Source organism: Camellia sinensis, chromosome 5, assembly GCF_055761805.1.
Source record: "Camellia sinensis isolate YWXY chromosome 5, ASM5576180v1, whole genome shotgun sequence".
NCBI classification, from domain to species: Eukaryota; Viridiplantae; Streptophyta; class Magnoliopsida; order Ericales; family Theaceae; genus Camellia; species Camellia sinensis.
In genome coordinates this window covers 184,633,945-184,646,694 of record NC_138965.1, presented here as the reverse complement: position 1 = coordinate 184,646,694, position 12,750 = coordinate 184,633,945, and the positions used below count along the sequence as shown (strand labels likewise).

At 35.7% G+C, this 12,750-nt stretch overlaps 1 long non-coding RNA gene across 4 annotated transcripts; it reads right to left on the bottom strand.

The window, feature by feature from the left end:
- Nucleotides 1-8,536: 8,536 nt before the first annotated feature.
- On the bottom strand, nucleotides 8,537-12,113 carry LOC114262987 (uncharacterized). Of its 4 annotated transcripts, none has more exons than XR_014330693.1 (5): nucleotides 11,896-12,113; nucleotides 11,492-11,609; nucleotides 10,122-10,246; nucleotides 9,124-10,017; nucleotides 8,537-9,037 (listed from the first exon to the last, which is right to left on the bottom strand). It is a non-coding gene; the product is annotated as an uncharacterized LOC114262987 (long non-coding RNA). The 4 variants fall into 4 exon arrangements; XR_003629518.2 differs by having other exon boundaries at nucleotides 9,124-9,955; nucleotides 10,078-10,193; XR_003629515.2 differs by having other exon boundaries at nucleotides 9,124-10,246.
- Between the last annotated feature and the right edge of the window lie 637 nt (nucleotides 12,114-12,750).

Sequence of the window (12,750 nt, the reverse complement as noted above, 5' to 3'; positions counted from 1 at the left end):
TGAACAGATAGCTTTAAACAGGTAAGTGAAAAAATAGATAATAAAATTTGGACAAATAGATTTAAATAAGGAAGCAAAGAAATTGAACAGATAAAGGAATTTCACATTTCAACATATAGATAAGTTAAAAATAAGAATTTCAAGAGAGAGAGAGAGAGAGAGAGATAACAGAGATGTAAAAATTCAATAAATCATGGGCAGGGGTAAATTTCAACAGATAGTAAAATTTTAAATAGATAAGGGAAAAAAATTAAACAAATAGTTAAAAAATTTGAATAGATAGATATAAATTTGAATATCAATAGTTTAACCGTACAATTATTCAAATTGATAGTTGAAAGATTAAAACATGACAAATTTGATAGTTTCGGTGGGACAAGGTGAATTTTTTCTTTAAATTCATCACTTTTTCTACGAGGAAAAGAAGGGCACGTGGCAAATTATTAACCATTAGTGCCTCTATAATAAGGGCCAACTTGTCAAGATATTTTCTTCAACCTGTGTGAGTGAGTGAGTGTTCTCTATTTTTGTTTGAGAGTTGGAAGTCTTACTTGGGGGTGTGTACGTAAAAGTGGATCTTGGTGGTAAGATGGAGGGTGAAGTAGAGATCAAGTGTGATGCTGATGAACTTTTCGAAATAGGTTCTGGTAAAAAAGCACATACAGTACCAAACTTGAGCCCTGATAAAGTATCCAAACTAGACTTACATGAAGGTGAATGGGGAGATCATGGATCCATCAAGGTCTGGACTTATGTTACAGGTATGTTCACTAAACCTCTGTTTATTCGGACAGAAAATATTTTCTTTACAGAAATTTTTTTTTTCAAAAAATATTATTTCATAAAAAAATGTTTTCTTATATTTAGTTGCGTTAATTGAAAATACTATATTAATTGTTGTATTAGTGATGATGGTAGTGGTGGCAACAGGTGGAGGTGGGTGGGGGTGTTGGGGGTGGTGACGATAGTGGTGTGACAGTAGTGGTGATGTTGGTGGTAGGGATAGTGGTGGCGGTGACGGTAACGACAGTGATGGTGGTCGTAACTGTGGTGGTGATTGTTAATGTGGTGACATTAATAAAACATTAGTTCGAAAAACATTTTTCACTAGTAAAAAATATTTTATATCCAAATAGGCTTACTTTTCGTTGCCTATTATTTTTTGTTGTACCAAATGACACCGATCTATTAAAATGTTTTCCAAAGTGCAACTCCATGTTTGTGTAAATTATTCTTTTCTATTTCACTATAAAATAATTTCCCCAAGTAAAAATGAGGAGAAATTTTTTTATGCTGGGAGGGTACATGTGGTACTGCCAAGTGATACTTTTCACTAATTACAAATGTGTATATCCTCTGTAGTCTTCTAAACACTCAATATAAATGTAATAGATCCTATTGTCAAATCCAATTGAAATAAAGGAAGGTACGATGTGGCATCTACCTCCTAGCACCTAAAAATTCCTCAAAAATGAGGCAATCTTTAAACAACTATTAACTATGATTTCACATTGTTCTTATATGTTCATCCGCAATAGAGGGAAAGGTGGAGACTTTTAAGGAGAAGGTCACCATAGATGAGGAAAACAAAACAATTCATTTGACTGTAGTGGAGGGACATTGCTTGGATCTTTACAAGAGCTATAACATCATTTACCAGATCATTCCTAAAGGAGAGACCAATGTCCTCAAAATCACTATAGAGTACGAGAAGCGAAATGAGGATGTCCCTCCTCCACAAAAATATATGGACTTCATAATTGATTTGGTTAAAGATCTCGATGCTAAACTTGTCATGGCATAATAATATGCAAAGTTTATACACATGTGTGCATGTATAATTTGGTTGCATTGTATTGCAACATGAATGAACGGGTTATGACTTAACCCTTGTGTTGTAATGAGAGTTTGGAAGCTCCAACTTTGGTGCTTCAAAAACCCAAGTTTGCAAGTTGAGTACTTGTTTATGTATAGCATTAAAAAGCCTTTTAGTGTTGTTTATTACATAAATATATCTCTATTGGTCTCCTCCATTCAACATGTCCATGCACAAAAACAGGTACACATCGATGAGCATATAACTAAAATTGTTGCACATTATTAAAAAGAATTAAGAAGATAAATGATATTTGTCACCGCATTTGTTTCACTATTTTATAGTGGTTAGGAGACTTGTGAGTTAGAACCAATTGGGTTAACCCATTAGCCAAGAGTTTGTGCACCTCATTAGGAGGTCAAATGTTCAATTTTTTTTACTTGTATGATGTATATGAAAAACTCTAAAAAGTAAACTATTTGGATTATCGAAACAAAACCCATAGTAGATCTCACAGGCCCGGACAATACTCACCATTCGAGATTACAGACTGGAGGGAATCCAAGTCCTAGAACAATGACATAAATTAAGAAAATTTTTTGTTCAAATATTAATAATTAAAATCATAAACTTTTTCATAAATCTATAATAATTTTATGAAATTACCATTCCCCCATAAATTAGACCTTTTTTTAACTAATATTAGCTAGACATTTTTTAATATTAGCTAGACTTTACACATAGTTGTTATGTTGATGCGAAAAATAGAAGGGAATATGGAGAACTTAAGAGGAGAAGGTGAGTATTGATGAGGAAAGCAAGATTGTGCAGATGGCAGTAGTAAAAGGAGATTGCTTGAAGCTTTACAAGAGTTTTAACCTCATCCACCACATCATTCCCAGGGGAAATACTCGTGTACAAAATCACTAGAGTATAGAGAAGCGAAATGAGGATGTCTTGCCTCCACACAAATACACAAACTTCGCAGTTGAACTGGTTAAAGATCTCGATGCTAAGTTGGTCATGGCATAGTAATGTGCAAAGATCATACACTACTGGAAATTTTACATTTAGTGGCGTTTAAAAAACGTCGCTAATTCTTTTTGTGACGTTTAGTACCAAACACTGAAGACGCGACCGTCACTGTAGCATTATGAAGCTTTAAAAACACCGCTAGATTAACTCTTTAGGCAATTCAAAACACTTAAAGGTCAGCAAAAAAATAAACAATAAACAATAATAATAATGGCAAAAAAAAAAAAATCTACCCTTAGTATCTATAGAAATCAGAATGGGGGGACTACTACTAATATATGAACCTTGTTATCCTGCAAAACAAATTTTGATTTAATATATGAACATCCACTCAAGTTATAGGAATCGAAATTTAATATATGGACCTTGCTATTCTCCAAAACAAATTTGGATTTTGTTTGTGTTACCAAATCAAGCTTAACTTTAGCAGAGTGTAACTTAGTGTAGACACCCAATTTTTGACCGCCCTTAAGACTTGGGCGCTACTGATGGTTTACTTGGTGATGAAAGATGTGCAGGGCAAATGGTTCGATTTCTTCGGCGAAAGGAGAGTCAAATCCAAACCTCACGCCCCATTTTGGACCAAAGCTATTTTGAATGGTTTTTAGACCTTAAAATCCTCTCTTTCAAAATATCTTTGAAATAAAGTTCCTACGATGTTCCGAGGCTTGCATTTCGTTAAATGTTGCGCTTTTTAGTAAACTGAGCGATGACAAAGTGGAAATGAATGAAAGAGAGATGAAATCTTTGAAAAATATTTCAAAACACCTTGTTTAGGGGTTTGGAGTTGAATAAAAAAGGAGTAGAGGGAAGAAACCAAGTTGGAGAAGAAGATGGGCATGAATCGCTAAGAGAGAGTCAAGCAGCCCTCGCTAAATTGGGCCTATCCTTTGGTATATTTGGGTTTAAGCTATGAGACCACCACTGCTGGAAATCTTACTTCCGAGGCTTCATTTTTCACTTAAGAATCTCCTAAAACTGAGTCCGGATGGGGGAGATATGATTGGTTGAAGTTGGGCATCATTTCGGTTGGACCGAAACTGAGCAGCCTTCACTAAAAGAGGGATATCTCTTAGCACCCTTGGAATTTTGAGGTGAGGCTTCCAAATTTGGAAAGAAGACTTCTGGGGCTACAGTTTAGGCTCAAGAATGACCTAAAACGGGGTCCAGATGAAGGAATTAGGCTTGCTTCAAGTCAAGGACTAGGGCTAATTTTTCCATCGGCCTCTATGGAGGTCCATCGGCCACAATTTGACCTCAACAGCTATATGTCGGCCAAAAGTGAACCTTATAGGCCACAAATGGTGGCCGGTCGGCACTAAAGATGGCCGGTCAGCCAAAAGTGTCCAAAACTCAGATTTTTGACAGATAATTATCCTCCAGCTGTTTCCAGCAAGCTCTAGCTGTCCTATAGTCAGATTTTTTGACCTTGAGCTCATTTTTGCTATATATGAGGCTATATCTCTCATTTTTCAAAGGGTTGAACTTCTTGAACAAGTTTTAGGAGCCTCTCTCTCTAGAAAAGTTCTTTCTCTCTAGAAATTTCAGAGCAAAAGTTCAGCTTTTCACTCAAGCTTGCTCTCCCTCTTGACCTTGTGTGCATGCAATAGGTATACTTGAAGATATACCTCACCTTTGCCTAGGCATCCTTGATAAAACTCAACCACCATTGGGCTGAGGTTCTTTGAGGATCATTTTGAGCTCCAAAAATAGGTTTTAGCTCAGAGTTTGGACCCCTTTTGCTGTTGTGCTACAAGGGTAAGCACCTCTCCTCTTTTGTATTTGTTTTGCACACTTATTTCACCACCTTTGCACACTACTTTGGGGCTATTTTTTGGGGTGGTGTTGAACTACAAAAACCTCTGTTTTTTAGTCCTAAAAGTCTTGGTTTTGCCTTGGTTGGCTAGGGGGTTGTCCTCCCTTTTGCTCCTTGGCTTGTAAGGCATTATGAGCTAACTTTCAAACTTTTCAAACAACATCCTTTTGGCCTTAAAACCACTGAATTCCAAAGGAATTTCAGTGGTAGAAAACTTGTTTTGAGGCTCAAAATAGGAGGGGGTTGTCCCCTCTCCTCTTCTCTTGTTTGCTTGTATTGATGGCCCTCCAAAAGAGCATGTGTTTCTACCATTTTGAGGCTTAGTTCAGACACTTTTTTGTGACTTTTAGGACCTTCCTTAACTCTGTCCATGGCTGGTTTGGTCACCATATGCATGCTTTATACACTTGTAGTGTAATTCTTGCAAACTAGCCTTATGTGCCTCATGAAGTAGCATGTTTGTTAAGCATGTATGGGCTCCATTTCAGCATGTTTTTGGTCATTATTTAGCATGTCATAACTCTATCTAAAGTTGGTTTGATGGCCTCTTGCATGCTCCATGCACTTGTAGTGCATTTCCATTCACTAGCCTAATGTGTATCATGCTTTAGACCATCATTCTAGTGTGATTTTGGCTTAACTCCAAGAAGCTTTTGGTCATGTTTTAGCGTGCTTAAGGTCTGATTTATGTTGTTTTGGTCATGCATGCCATGCTTTGTATAGCCATAGTACATTTTAGCTCACTAGCCTTGAGTTTCCAAGCCACTAGCATGCATTGCTTGGGCTATTTGCATGGTTTAGTATCATTTGAAATGATATTTCAGAGCATGTTTCATTTTCATGCACTCACATGTTTCACTCCTTCAATGCTTTGAAGGGTTCATGCTTTATGTCTTAAAAAAGAGCCCATGTGTATGCCATCTTGCCTAGGCTTTTGGACCACCATTTCAGTGTATTTTGGGTCTTATTTTGCCATGATATAACTCTGTTTTTGGTTGGTTAGGGCATCCCTCATTTGCTTCTTACACTTGTAGTGTAAATCCTCTTTACTAGTCTTGTATGCCTAATGAGTGAGCTTGTTATTCTAGCATGTGTTGACTTGGTATTAGCCCATTTTTGGTGTTAGTTTGACATGCCATAACTCTAATTTTTGTTGGTAAAGTCATCACATGCTTGGCTTTGGTAGGTGTAGTGTAAACCTCCTTATTGGCCTTACATACTCCATGTTTTGACCCTTCATGCTAGCTTGTTTTGGCTTTGCTCCATGCATGTTTTGTCATTGTTTTGGCATGCTCTAGGACCCTTTTGGGTTGTATCGGCCATATGCTTCATGCATTACATAGCTATAGTGCAAATGCCTTGACTCGTCTTGAGTTTTGAGACCACTAGCATGCTATATTTGTGATGTGTGCCTGATATGGCATCATTTGGTGTGAAATTTCAGAGCTCATATCTTTGCCATACTTCCACTTAAATCACTCTTTAAGTGCTTTTGGGAGTTATGCCTTATATCTTGCTTGTGGGCCAATTTGTGCGCATGTTTGTCTAGCCTTTTGAGCTTCAATTCCAGCATGTTTAAGCCATTATTTTGATGTGATTAAGCTCTGTCCATAGCTGGTTTACTCCATTGAGCCTTGTATTGCATGGTTCTAATGTTGTGTTCTTCACTAGTTTCAATGTTTAAGCCTACTAGCATGTTGTACTTGAAGTGTTTGCATAGTAGAGTCTTGCATTTCATGCCACTTTAGCACTGAAAATCTGCCATCCTCCTCATTTCTTCACTTTTGATTTGTTTTGAGGATTGGTTAGTCTTGAGTTTGAGTTTAATGCAAGGGATTGAGGCCTATGCTTAAATGGCTTCAACCCTCCATTGAGGGTTACTCCTAGTCAAAGGCATTAGTCTCTCCCATGTCTTAAACCATTCTCTTTGATAGATCTCTCTCTCATTAGAGGACTCTCATATTTGGACAATTTGATTAATGAATGGATTGGTAATGTTAAAATGTGTAAACAAAATCAATCAAGTAAAATGTGCCAAGATCAGCATGTTGCATGTGTACATTGCATTGTGTTCAACCGAACGTTATGTTGAACACAAAGTGAATTGGTCCATTTCATACTTAAAGTGATGAAAATAGGCCAATCCCCTTTGTCTCCATTGCCTTTGATTATCCATGATAAGGTGATGGTCCAAGTGTCTTGTTTGTCATGCATTTATTGAGTTTGTGCAAGCTTGACTCTTTGGCCATCATGCATTGAGATGCGTGATTGATGGCTCGAGAGTCAAGTACCACACTCCTTTGAGCTTGAGAAATGATAGGGAGGGTGGTTGTGCACACATACCTTGCAAATGCACCGCCATGCCCTTGTTTGTGCTCTGTTGCAGCAAAAAGGAGAATTTGCAAGAAGTATTGGCCGATCGACCATCAGAGCTGCCGATCAACCATAAAAGTCTGCCGATCGTCTACAAAATTGGTCGATGATCATTTTATTCTGGCCGATGGCCACTCCCCTTGGCCGACCACCTCTCAGCATGTCCATAAGGTGGATCAGAATCATCTTGGAGGTTAGCACAGTTTTCAGAAGTCTAAAAGTGTGCAAACAGAGGCAACATGAGGCATGGCAACGGATTTTCGAGTAAGGCGATCGAGCATGCATCATTCAATCATTCCGAGGCGGAGCTGTGGCAGCCTCTTTAATTTCATACGTAGTCTGTTTTGTAACTTAATTAATTTGTTTAATTAGTTAAGAGTCTTGTAATAATTAATTAGCTAGGGTAGTTAATTAATTAGTCGGTTTGAATTATTTATTCGGACCCTCCGTCGAGAGGGCAAACTTTTGTAATAAGTGTGCATGAGTGTGTGAATGTCTTCCAACCCCTCGTCTTTCTCCCTTTTACTTACCTGCTTTCAGTGGTTAGTTTTAGGGCATGTTTCAATTAGCATCCTTATGCTTGCATGCGTGCATCCATTCATATGTCTTGCATGCACTGGGCTCAGCGCATCATACAAACTGCATTGTATTTCAATTCCTATTTGAATACATGATTATCAAGTTGCATCTCATATGCCATCTTAGAATAGCCGAGCCTATTTCTAGTTGCATTTTGCATGTATTGCATTAGCCATCTTAACATGAACTAGGATCATGCATGATTTCTAACTAGTTCTCTGTTTTGGCTCGGAGTACACTGTGAGTGTTTACGATTTAGCATACTGCATGAGATGTGTATGTTTCCATGTTTAGCATGCTTGCCATGAGGCTACTTGCTTAGATGATATAACTGTATGAATGCTTGTGGGTGAAGGTTAGGTTACTTGAATTGGAACAATTCATTGAAATATGTGTTTTAAGCCCACTCGAGGGTGGCAAATCCACGTCTTAGCCTACTTGCGAGTAGCACCTTCAAACCATTTTCAAACAAACAAACATGAGATGTTTTGTTCCAACTTAGGCGATCTAGTCTATACTTGTGTGTTGTGCGTATCACATAGTAATTCTAGCTAATAACCGAAATAAGAACACATGTGTTTTCAAAAATAAGATATCATGCTTAGTAAAGGCCGATCTTGGATCGGGCGAGCGGGGGTGCTCATTGCATGACCTTCCCCTCTCGTACCTAAGTTCCCGAGCCGAGGCAACTTTGGTGATGATGGACACGTGGCCTTAGGTACGAGTTTCCTAAATTTTTCAAAACAAAACATTTAGGTGGTGACTTTGTATCTGGCAAAGCAGTCCATGTTTGACATTTCTTTCTTAAAAATCAGTTTTCCAAAACGATTTGTCGGATTTGGACTCTTTGGTGATTTATTAGTGTTGCATTACACTTTACGAGATCAGATTAAGAACCGTGACATTTGAGTCCGAACTGTAGTAGCAAAAAACCCTCGGGACGCGTCTACACTTAGTCACTAGGTTCTTCACTGCATCATCCTAAAATTCCAAAGACAAATGAAACACTAAAACTCCATAATAGCCAAACGGATGAAATGATATAGCTCTCAACACTACACTTTTATTAGTTTCAATGTCATGTCCTTGATTTGATTAACATACACATGAAAATTATTGAGGCAATTAGAAAGAAGTTCCAATATAAAACATTGCATTTACAATTACCAGTGACTAGTCATTGAGTATATTTGGCTCAGTAACAATATTATGGTGTGCTACGGATCTTCCAAAATATGCTCAGTGATAGATAAAAAAATTGGACAAAAAAGACAAGAATGAAAGAATCACAGAAAGAGAAGTAATGGATTGATATGAATATATAACGAATTTACCTTGTTGAAATGTTCATATTGACGGTTACGCAGACTGAAGACACCATATGTAAGCTATTGAAGCCAGGCTCCCCTTTCATTTTCCTAAAAACATTTCCAATACCTCTTCATGCAAATTTCTAAAAACAATGCACTACTAAAGTTAGTTCGATAGTGACAAAACTACCCACCTCAATAAACCATTTGTAGAATCTTGCAGCATTATCAGTTGGCTCTCCACCTCCATAACTATAGTGACCAGCTCAAATGTAGATTAAATAAATGTCTCACCTCCACAAAGTTCAATTTGTTAAAAAAATGTCGTGCATTTCCAGATAAGAAAATTTACAAATCTATCTTATGTTGCCAACATGAAAAATACCCAAGTCTCTTTCTTCAATTTTTGTTCATATTGATCATCATCAGTAGCATAATCATTGTAACTCAAGGGGAAAAAAATGGTGATATTAAATAATCTAGTATTAGTAAATCCTCCTGAAAGATCAAATGAGAAGTAAATCCTCTGCAAGTTCAGTTTTTGGATCGAACATGGTTTTCTAAGGACAATCATAATTGTCTTAATTAATGGACAAGAAATGTAAACTTGAGGATAAAAGAACAGCAGACTTGCATGAGAATTGATGCAGCAATCTGAGGATTGATTCCAAGTTGGAAAAGGGAAAGCTTAAGTTCAGCTGTGAAATCTCTGAGTTTATCTAAAAAATAGAATGCATAAATAATATTTTTCAAGAACAAAATGGGAAAAAGAAACCTTGGTTAGCACAGTAATAACCAAATAAAAATTTGTTTACAGATATCCCTATTTCACTAAAACTTCACCAACTCGTTGAGCATGTTATTAGAAGGAGGGAAAAAAAGTTTTGGCACAGTCTAATTATGTAGAAGGAATGAAGGACAACTCATTGATTAAGCCACAAATTATATGTAAATGCAGTTACCTTCAAAGGCTCAGGGGTACCCTCTGCTACATACAGGAAGACCTGGACATCCAGCAATCTCACACTATCCTTTTGAACATTAAAAATAGTTATTGGTCATGAACATGTTCCAAAAATATGAAAGACCTGAAATTATGACAAAGCATGAATTACTGTGTTGGAAAATAGAATAAACTAAACACATACCAGAAGCAATGCATTGCGAGTGGCATCTTCTGTAGTAACATTACCAAATATTGTGGTTAAGCCTAAAACCTCTAGCTGTGGACTTTAGAATGCCATGAAGATTGCCATGCTATCATCTGTACATCAATGAAAACATCAGTCACACCTCACAAATGACACTTGACAGTCCCTGCACAGTTGCACATCATCCAGAGGTAAGCAAACCAAACCAAGGGAAATCATCACTTGTAATATATATATATATATATATTTAAAAAAAAAAGAAAAAAAAAAGAGGACTATGTATTGCATTGAATCATGTAAATGTATGTTTTAATATTTGATTGGAGAACATCAAACCAAGGGAAATCATCACTTGTAATATTTAAAAACATTAAATTTTGAAATGAAATAGTAATCAATATAAACATAGAATAGTTCAAGCAATCAAGTCATCCAACAATGTGGAAGCAATAATCAAGAATCCAAGACAGCCAAAATAATAATTGTAGCAATTAATTTTTGATATTTTATTAACATCTAAGAGTGTTAAAACTCAGTGTCATCAATGAATGAGGTAATAAATAAAAAATCCATACATTATTAAGATGTTGTTAAGAGCATGTCTAGATAGATACACAGAAAAAGAAACTAGAAAATTATTTAGAATATACAATCTAAGGTCAAGATGATAATTTTTGGGTTTTCTTTTATGTGTTGATAGATTTTCTCCCAAGTCCTCCCCTTATCTTCTATGCCCACCAACTCCCCCTTCATTACAGCACTGTCGCCAACCACCAACCACCAACACTATAACCATACCTACTATTTTGACAATTGAAGGCATTACAGAGGGAGTGAAAGCAATTTCCAAATCAGGTTCCTAGATCAGAAACTTGGATACATACAACTTGTTAGGTATTTAATGAAGGCTACTTTCTATTGTCCTTTTCAATGGAGATAAAAGTCTCTTAACTACTATGAAAAAAAATATTTAAAAATTAAAAAGAAGCCAATGTTAAAACAATCAAATTCCTAGATCACAAACGGGGATATAAATTGTCCTTATGGTCCTTTTTTTTTTTTTTCTAATGGTACTTTTGCCTTGTTAGTTCTTCGTCTTCTTCTTCTTCTTCTTCTTCTTCTCTTTCTTTGAAAGGTGAAACTACATTTAATAAGAACAAGTATTTTAATTAATAAGGTCTTGTATTTTCAAAAAGGCTTTGATCAAATAATTGCTCACCTCCATGGATGCCTCTATTTGGGTTGAAAGTTAAGAAGACATGAAACTTCTTGCAGTCAAACTTTTTTTTTTAAAATAATATATATATATATATAAACAAATTTTCTTTCCCGATCAAAATATATATATATATATATATATAAACAGATATATATGCATGTATTGTAGGTTGGGTTTATAATTGAACCATACATCCATTTGAGGAGAGTATATAGGACTGCCAAAGGAAGATGATCCTGGTTTTTCCATGTGTGGACAAAACGAAATCTCTTGAAAGCTTTGATATTCACCATTGCGAATCGGAATTCACCTAGCCAATGTCAAAAAAAAAAAAAAAACATAAATCTTGTGAGGTTGTCTTCTACATCTGAGAAATAAATATAAACTGTTTTTGTTGTTTTTTATTTTGTTTTTTGAAGTATATACATATAATTTCAAATCTCAACTCATAGTATCTATCTTTTGTAAGTTGGTTTTCACCAATAAAGTTTGGATCTTTTGCTGATCAAAATATATAAAGCAAATTCATAATTCATAAAATCTCAAAGTCTATTTTGAAGTTTGCAACCAAAGTCTGTGAAGAATTGGAAAAATACCTGTAAACAGTTCTTCCCTAGAACCCTGATATCAGAATGCTAAGGTGCTTTAGTATCGGCAATTGAGAGAGATGGAATAAAAAGAAACAAAAAAGAGAGTGAGAAAGTGTGAGAGTGAGGACATTGAATGAAAGAAAGAAAGAAAAATGAAATTTGATAGACTGACAAAAGCAACAATAATCTTACAAATAATTTGATAGACTGAGAAAATCTATTTATTTATAGTATTTAAAAAAAAGAATTGACTACAAGAAGTTTCATGTCTTCTTAACTTTCAACCTAAACAAAGGTGAATTATAAAGCAACCAAATGCCAAAAACAAGTCTCCTCTATGCTCAAAATTAAGTACCAAATCCAATTGAAGACAATACGATGCTTAAAATTTTAATTATTTTTTACCTTGTCTTGATAAATAGGCACAGGATTGTCAAAATATAGGAAGAAAACCTCAAAAAGTCAAGAAATGCAAAGACCTCTAGAGTTCTAGGTCCAACTTGCTACAAGTGTAACAAACATATTATCGCACAACTTTCCTCAAATTGAATAGAAATCTCAATTTCATTTTAAACTAACAAAAGAAATTCGATAGTTTCAACAATACCCACAAATAAATTTTCCTAACTCATTCACACCGATAGAATGTAAAAGTCTACAACAGATACTAGAATCACACACTCATACAAAAAACAAACAAAACGAGTAGAAACATAAAGGCTATATTGTGGTGGAGTAATCTGACTTCTATCTATATGATCAAAGTCATTTTACTGCAATCATATTATGTAAATGTTTTCAAGACATTTGAAAACTTGGGAGAGAATGATGGAGAGGTGTGAAGCTAGCTACATCTAACAA